This window comes from Chrysochloris asiatica, unplaced genomic scaffold, assembly GCF_000296735.1.
Source record: "Chrysochloris asiatica unplaced genomic scaffold, ChrAsi1.0 scaffold00014, whole genome shotgun sequence".
In the NCBI taxonomy this organism is placed as follows: Eukaryota; Metazoa; Chordata; class Mammalia; order Afrosoricida; family Chrysochloridae; genus Chrysochloris; species Chrysochloris asiatica.
Window position 1 is genome coordinate 672,644 of NW_006408532.1, and position 7,240 is coordinate 679,883.

A 7,240-nucleotide genomic window follows, 5' to 3' on the forward strand; every position below is an offset into this window, starting at 1 on the left:
AGTGGAGATGGAGAATGGGACCCTACCCAGAGAAGCAGTGATGCCTGAGATGGAGGCAGAGATGATGACATGGAGAGATGGAGCAGTTGGGGACTGTAGACACAGAAAGGGAGAGAGGCTGTGTGCTGACAACCGGGGAACAGGCTTGTAGTGTATACCCTTTGGTTGGCTGATGATGCATAGAGAGGATTGTAACCATAGCAATGAAATGATATACAATAGGATGAATGTAAAACTAATGTTCTCCTATGTAAACTGTCAAATAATTCACAATAAAAAATTTTTTAAAAAATTGAAGGCAAAATTCAAATCTTGAACTGAAATACTGCAGAAAACATCAAATGACGATAGAAGGAACAAACAGTCACTGTACCAAAAATAAATGGTCGATCTTCAACCATTTCACAAGGTAACATATGACCAAGAACCTACAATAAAGGAAAAAGTCCATGTTGCCCCATAGGCATTGGCGAAAAATAAGAATCTAGAAATTTATGGAAACAAATGGAATTCAACAAACTGATGCAGCACTTGAGGTGCTCACTCATCTATGCCAAGAAATTTGGAAAGCAGCTATAAGGCCAACTAATTAGAAGATATCCATATTTGTGCCCATTCCAAAGAAAGGTGACCCAAAGGAATGAAGAAATCATCAAACAAAATCATTAATATCTCATGCAACTAAAATATTGCGGAAGATAGTTCAAAAAGATTGCAGCACTAGATCAACAGGAAGCTGCAAGACATTCAAGCAATTCAGAAAAGGATGTAGAACACGGGATATAAAAAAGATGTTTACTTGTGCTTTACTGACTATGCAAAGGCTTCAGACTATGTGGATCACGACATCACTGCGAAGAATGGGTAGTCCAGAACACTTCAGTGTACTCATGAGGAACCTGTACATAAACCAAGAGGCAATTGTTCAAAGAGAACAAGAGGATACTGAATGGTTTAAAATTCACCTACACCAGAGTTGTAAACTTTCACCATATGTATTCAATTAACATGCTGAGCAAATAATCAGAAAAATTGGATTATATGAAGAAGAACATGTTACCAGGAATGGAGGAAGACTCATTTAATAACTGCACTATGCACATGATATAACATGCTTGCTGAAAACACAGAGACCTTAAAATATTTACTGATGAAGATCAAAGACTACAGCTTTCAGTATGGACTGCACCTCAAAAATGAAAACCCTCACAATTGGACCAATAACATCATGATAAACTGAAAAAAGATTAAAGCTATGAAATATTTCATTTTTCTTGGATCCATAATCAAAAATCATAGAAGTAACATCAAGAAATCAATGGACATGTTGTATTAGGCAATATGTACAAGACCACTTTAAAGTGTTACAGAGGAATACGATGCACCTGACCTAAGCCATGGTATTTTCAATAGCCTCATATGAATATGAAAAACAGTAGAAGAATTAATGCATTTGAATCATGATGTTGGATAAGAACATGAAAAGTACCATGGAATACAGAAAAACAAATACGTGTTGAAAGAGGTACAACCAGAATGCTCCTTAGAAGTCAGGATGGTAAGAATTTATCTCTCATACTTCAGACCTCACCAGATAAAAGTCACAAGAATCAAATTGACTACATCTGTGGGAAGAGACAATGGAGACACTCAATAGCATCAGCCAAAACAAGGCCGGGGCTAACTGTGGAACAGACCATCAACTGCTCATATGCAAGTTAAGATTGAAGCTGAAGAAAGTTAAATCTGAAAATTAAATCTATGAGAGCCAAAATATTACCTTGGGTATATGCCGCCTGAATTTAGAGATCTCAAAAACAGATTTGATATGATTTGTTGAATGTAAAATTGATGATCTGCCCTGTACACTTTCACTCAATCAACAATAAAAACCTTAAAAAAAAAAATTTTTTTTTTTTTGATGTATTCAACACCAGTGATGGGAAACCAGAAGAGTTGTGGGATGACATCAAGAACATCATACAGGAGGAAAGCAAAAAGTCATTTAAAAAACAGGAATGAAAGAAAAAACCAAAATACATGTCAGAAGAAACTCTGAAACTTGCTCTTGAGCATATTGTTGTTGTTGCTGTTGAGTTGGTTCCAACCCATAGCGACCCTGTATAGGGTTTCCAAGGAGCAGCTGGTGAGCTTGAACCGTTGACCTTGCAGCTCAAACTGCTTTGCAGTCTAGAGCATTAACCCACAGCATGAGGAAGTAAAACAGCTGAACATAAAATTTCAAAGGCTAGCTCAAGAAGATAAAGTATAATAAAGATACAGAAGACCTGGAGTTAAAAGAAAAAACAAAAAGGGATGAACATGCTCAGCATTTCACCAACTGAAAGACTGAAGAAAAAATTCTCAAGCCTCAAGTGCGATACTGAAGGATTCTATGGGTACAATGTTGAATGATACAGAAGTATTAAAAAAACATGGAAGGAATAGTCACTGTACTAAAAAGAACTGGTTGATGTTCAACAATTTAAAGACGTAGCATATAATCAAAAGGCAGCATATGATCAAGAACTGATAATGTTGAAGGAAGAAGTCCAAAATGCACTGTGCACTGAAAGCATTGGCAAAAAACAAGGCTACTGGAATCAACAGAAAACAAATTGAAATCTTTCAATAAACTGATGGCAGTGCTGGAGGCATCACTCATCTATTTCAAAATATCTGAAAGATAGCTAACCTGGTCAAAGGATTGGAAGAGATCCATGATTATATCCATTTCAAAGAAAGGTGACCCAACGGAATGTGGAAAGAATTAAACAATATCATTAATAGCACATACAAATAAATTTTGCTTATGATAGCTCAAAATGGTTGTAGCACTACATCAACAGGGAACTGCCAGAAATTCAAGCCAGATTAAGAAGAGGACATGGGACAATGGATACTGTTGCTGCGTCAGATGGGTCTTGGCTAAAAGTACAGAGTACCAAAAATATGTTTACTTCTGCTTACCTTTGACAATGCAAAGGCTTTCAACTGTACAGATCATGACAAACTATGGATAAGATTGGAAAGAATGGGTATTCCACAACACTTCATTGTGCTTATGAAGAACCTTTACATAGACTAAGAGGCAGTTGTTAGAACAAGGGATACTGAATGGTTTAAATTAGGTAAGGTGTGTGCCAGCGTTGTATCATTTCACCACACTTAAGTCAATTTGTGTGATGAGCAAATGATCTGAAAAGCTGGACTATATGAAGAAGAACGTGGCCATCAGCATTGGTGGAAGACTCATTAACAACCTACAATATCATGATGACATAACCTTCCTTTCAGGAAATGAAAAGGACTTAAAATACTTACTGATGAAGATCAAAGACTGTAGCCTTCAGAATAGATTGCACCTCAATGTAAAAACAAAACTCTTAACAAATGAACCAATAAATAACATCACAATGAACGGAGAAAATACCAGACTTCATTTTGCTTGAATCTACAATAAACACTCATAGAAGCAGCAAGTCTAAGAAATCAAAGAACATATTGCACTAGGTAAACCTGCTACAAAATGGTTTTCTACAGCATAAAAGAGCAAAGATGTCAGTTTGAAGACTAAGGTGAGGTGACCCAAAAGTAGCATTTTCAATGGCCTCATATGCATGTGAAGCTTGGAAAATAAATAAGAAAGCTAGAAGAAAAACAATCCATTTGAATTATGTTTTGGCCTAGAATATTGAAAAAAAAAAAAAAAACCAGACTGCCAGAAGAACAAAACAACTCTGTCTTAGAAGTACAACCAAAATGCTCCTTAGAAACGAGGGTGGTGAGACTTCGTCTCTCGTTCTTTGAACATGTTGTCAGGAGGGATCATGCTTAGTAAAGAAGAGAGTCAGCGAAAAAGAGGAAGACAACACACACACACACACCAACGAGATGGAATGACACAGTAGCAACAACAATGTACAAAACATAACAAGAATTGTGAGAATGATACAGGACCAAGGCAGTGTTTCATTAGGGTTGTTATGAGTCGGAACCAACTGGATGGCATCTAATATCATCAACAAGAGGTAAAGAAAACAAGTGCAAAGGGCCTAAGTCAGGAATATATCTTGCATATGCAAGGAATATCAGGAAGACCATTGTGGTCTGAATAAGTTAGCAACAAGAAGAGAAGCAGGAAATGAGATCAGAGAGAAAAAGAGAAGGGATCAGATCACATAAAGTCTTGACAGAACTTTGACCTACTCTAAACAAGGTTTAAGAAATCACTTGGAGAGATTTGACAGGTGAGGAAAAAAACTTTTTTTTTTTTAAAAAAATAGTAATTTATTATGTGTTTGGTGAAGGTTTACATGCAGCTTAGGTTCCCATTTGAGAATTTCTACACAAGTTATATTCTTCACAGTGCATGAATATTTTTATTATTTCCCTCCTGGTTGTTCCGTTTCCATTGATCTGGTTTCGCTGTCCCCTTACATTGTCATATTTTGTTTTTATTATACTGAAAAAAATTTATATGTTTAGAATTAGCTAGACTCAGTTTAGATGATCCCAATTTTGTTGGCAACATCCAAAGCATCATAGTAAGGAGCCAGTTAAACATATGCCTTCTTTTCTTCATCAGGCCTGATCAAGGTGTTGACTTTGGCTACATCAATGTCATAGGGCTTTACAGCTTGTTCATCTGGTGCTTGTTGGACCAAACCTTACTTTTTAATAAAGTTCATCCTACCTGGTGTGGCGCTGTGGCTTAATGTGCTGGACTGCAAGGTCAATCTGAACTGCAAGGTCAGCAGTTCAAGATCACGAGCTGCTCCTCAGAAACCCTACACAAGGTCGCTATGAGTCTGAACCGACTTGACAGCAGTAACAACAAAAAAAAACCTACTGTACTGCAGTCCTGGTGTGGTGCTGGAGGATAGGCACTAGACTACACAGTCAGTTTGAACAACAAAACTGGTGGTTCAAAGTCACTAGCTGCTTCTCAGAAACCCTATATAGGGTCACTATGAATCAGAACCGATTTGACAGCACTAACCACAACAACTTACTGTATTAGAGTCCTGGTGTGGTTCTGTAGGATAGGCATTAGACCACACGGTCAGTTTGAACAAGATTGGTGGTTCAAAGTCACCAGCTGTTTCTCCGAAACCCTATACAGGGTCACTATGAGTCAGAACTGACTTGACAGCGTTTATTAACAACAACCTACTGTACAGAGAATAAGGTATAAAGAGGCAAGAACAAATCAAGGGCTACTGCCAATAATTCAGATGAAGTGATAGAAGCTTAGACCAATGGAGGTGATGAAAAGCGGTCAGTCTGAAATTATTCTGAACACAGAAGTGACAGAATTTCCTGACTGATCAGATATGGAGTGAGAGAGAGTATCAAGGATGATACCTAGGTGTTGGCCTGTGTAACTAGAAAGATGAAATTGCTACTTACTGAGATTTGGAAGACTACATAAGGGGAAGGTTGAAGTAGGCACAGGAAAAAGATCAAAAGTTTGGTTTGGGACAAGTTCCATTTGAGATATCAATAAAATGTATTAAGTGGAAATGTCAAGTAGAGACAGTAGGATATACAAGTCTGGAGCTCCTGGACAGAAGTAAAACTTTGAGAGTTATCAGCACATATCCGCTGCCACCGAACTAATTCTGACTCATAGCAACCCTATATACATGTTATTTAAAGCTGCTGAGATTGGATGAGATCACCAAGGGAAATAAAGAGCAATGATCGAATGGGACATATATTAAAGATAGGATAAAGATGAAGAAGCAACAAAGGAGACTGAAAGGAGATGCTGAGGAGGTGTAGGACAGGGTGTGGTGGCCTAGAAATAAATGTAGAAAAGTATTTAAAGGAGAAAAAAACCACTGTGCCAAATACTATCGATAAGAAACTTGGTGATTCTGACAAGAGCAATTTCAGTAGAGTGATGAGGTTGAAAGTATCATTGAAGTGGGCTCAGGAGAGAAAAGAAGAACTGAAGAGGAGTAAAAACTGTTTTTACTACAATATTTTTTGCTACAGAGAGAATAGAGAAATGGGTAGTACCTAGAAGAGCCAATACGGCCAGAAGAGTTTGGTGCTTTTTTTGTTTTTTAAGAAAGACGAAAAACCGCTTGGCGCCGCGTGGGCAAGGCGCGCTCTTTGTGAAGGGGTGGGGGTGGGGGTGCGGGGCCTCCTGGCGGTTGCGGGAAGTAAAAGCACGTCTCTGCCGCACAGGCTGTATATGTCAGACAACGAAGACAATTTTGATGGTGACGACTTTGAAGATGTGGAGGAGGAGGAAGGGCTAGATGACCTGGAAGAAGGCCAAGAGAACGTCGAGATCCTTCCGACGCAGGCCAACCAGAAACCGATCACTACGCCGTACAAGACCAAGTAGGAGCAAGCCCACGTGCTGGGTGCCAGAGCCCTCCAGATCGCGATGTGTGCCCCCGTGATGGTGGAGATGGATGGGGAGCCGGACCCCTTGCTCTTCGCCATGAACGAGCTTAAGGCCGGAAAGATCCCCATCATCATTTGCTGCTACCTGCCAGACTACCTACCAGATGGGAGCTATGAGGACTGGGGGGGCGTGGACAACTCATCATCACCTACTGAGCTCCAGCCGCCTTCCTGCCCCACACCTCAGCCTCTACCCTCCTGCTCTTCATTCATCTGTATAAATAATAAAGTGCTGTGCCTTCCCAAAACAAAGAAAGACGATCTACAGCGTGTGTGCTGATTCGAGTGAGCTGGTTCTGAATCACAGGGGCCCTGTATAGGGTTACTTGAGGTTACAAATTTTTACGGAGCAGAAAGTCTCATCTGGTAGAAGGAAGGAAATTATGTTATAGGAGAAGGGGACAACAGGCATCATTTCAATTGCTAAAGACTTTTACTAGTACAGTCAAATAGCCCAGTACAGAGAAATTTCCCCAGGCAACTTGTTGCATGCCATCAAATAGATTCCAACTCACAGGAACTCTATATAAGACAGCAAACTGCCCCATATGGTTTTCTATGCTACAATCTTTACAGGAGGAGAATCCTAGTAGTTAACAGCCAAAAGCTTAGGTTGCTGTCAAATTAATTACACTCATAGGGCCCTGTGAGACAGAGCAGAACTTCCCTCAAGGTTTCCAAAGTTGTAAACCTTGATGAAAGCAGATTATCTATCTTTCTCCTGCAGAGTAGCTGCTGGGTTCAAACTGCTGACCTTTCAGTTAGCAGCTGAGGGTTTAACCACTGTGTCACCAGAGCTCCTTTTCCACTAGGATAC

At 39.4% G+C, this 7,240-nt stretch overlaps 1 pseudogene; it reads left to right on the forward strand.

Moving 5' to 3' along the window:
- The first annotated feature begins 6,205 nt into the window (after positions 1-6,205).
- Positions 6,206-6,703, forward strand: LOC102819813 (annotated as a pseudogene).
- Positions 6,704-7,240: the final 537 nt, after the last annotated feature.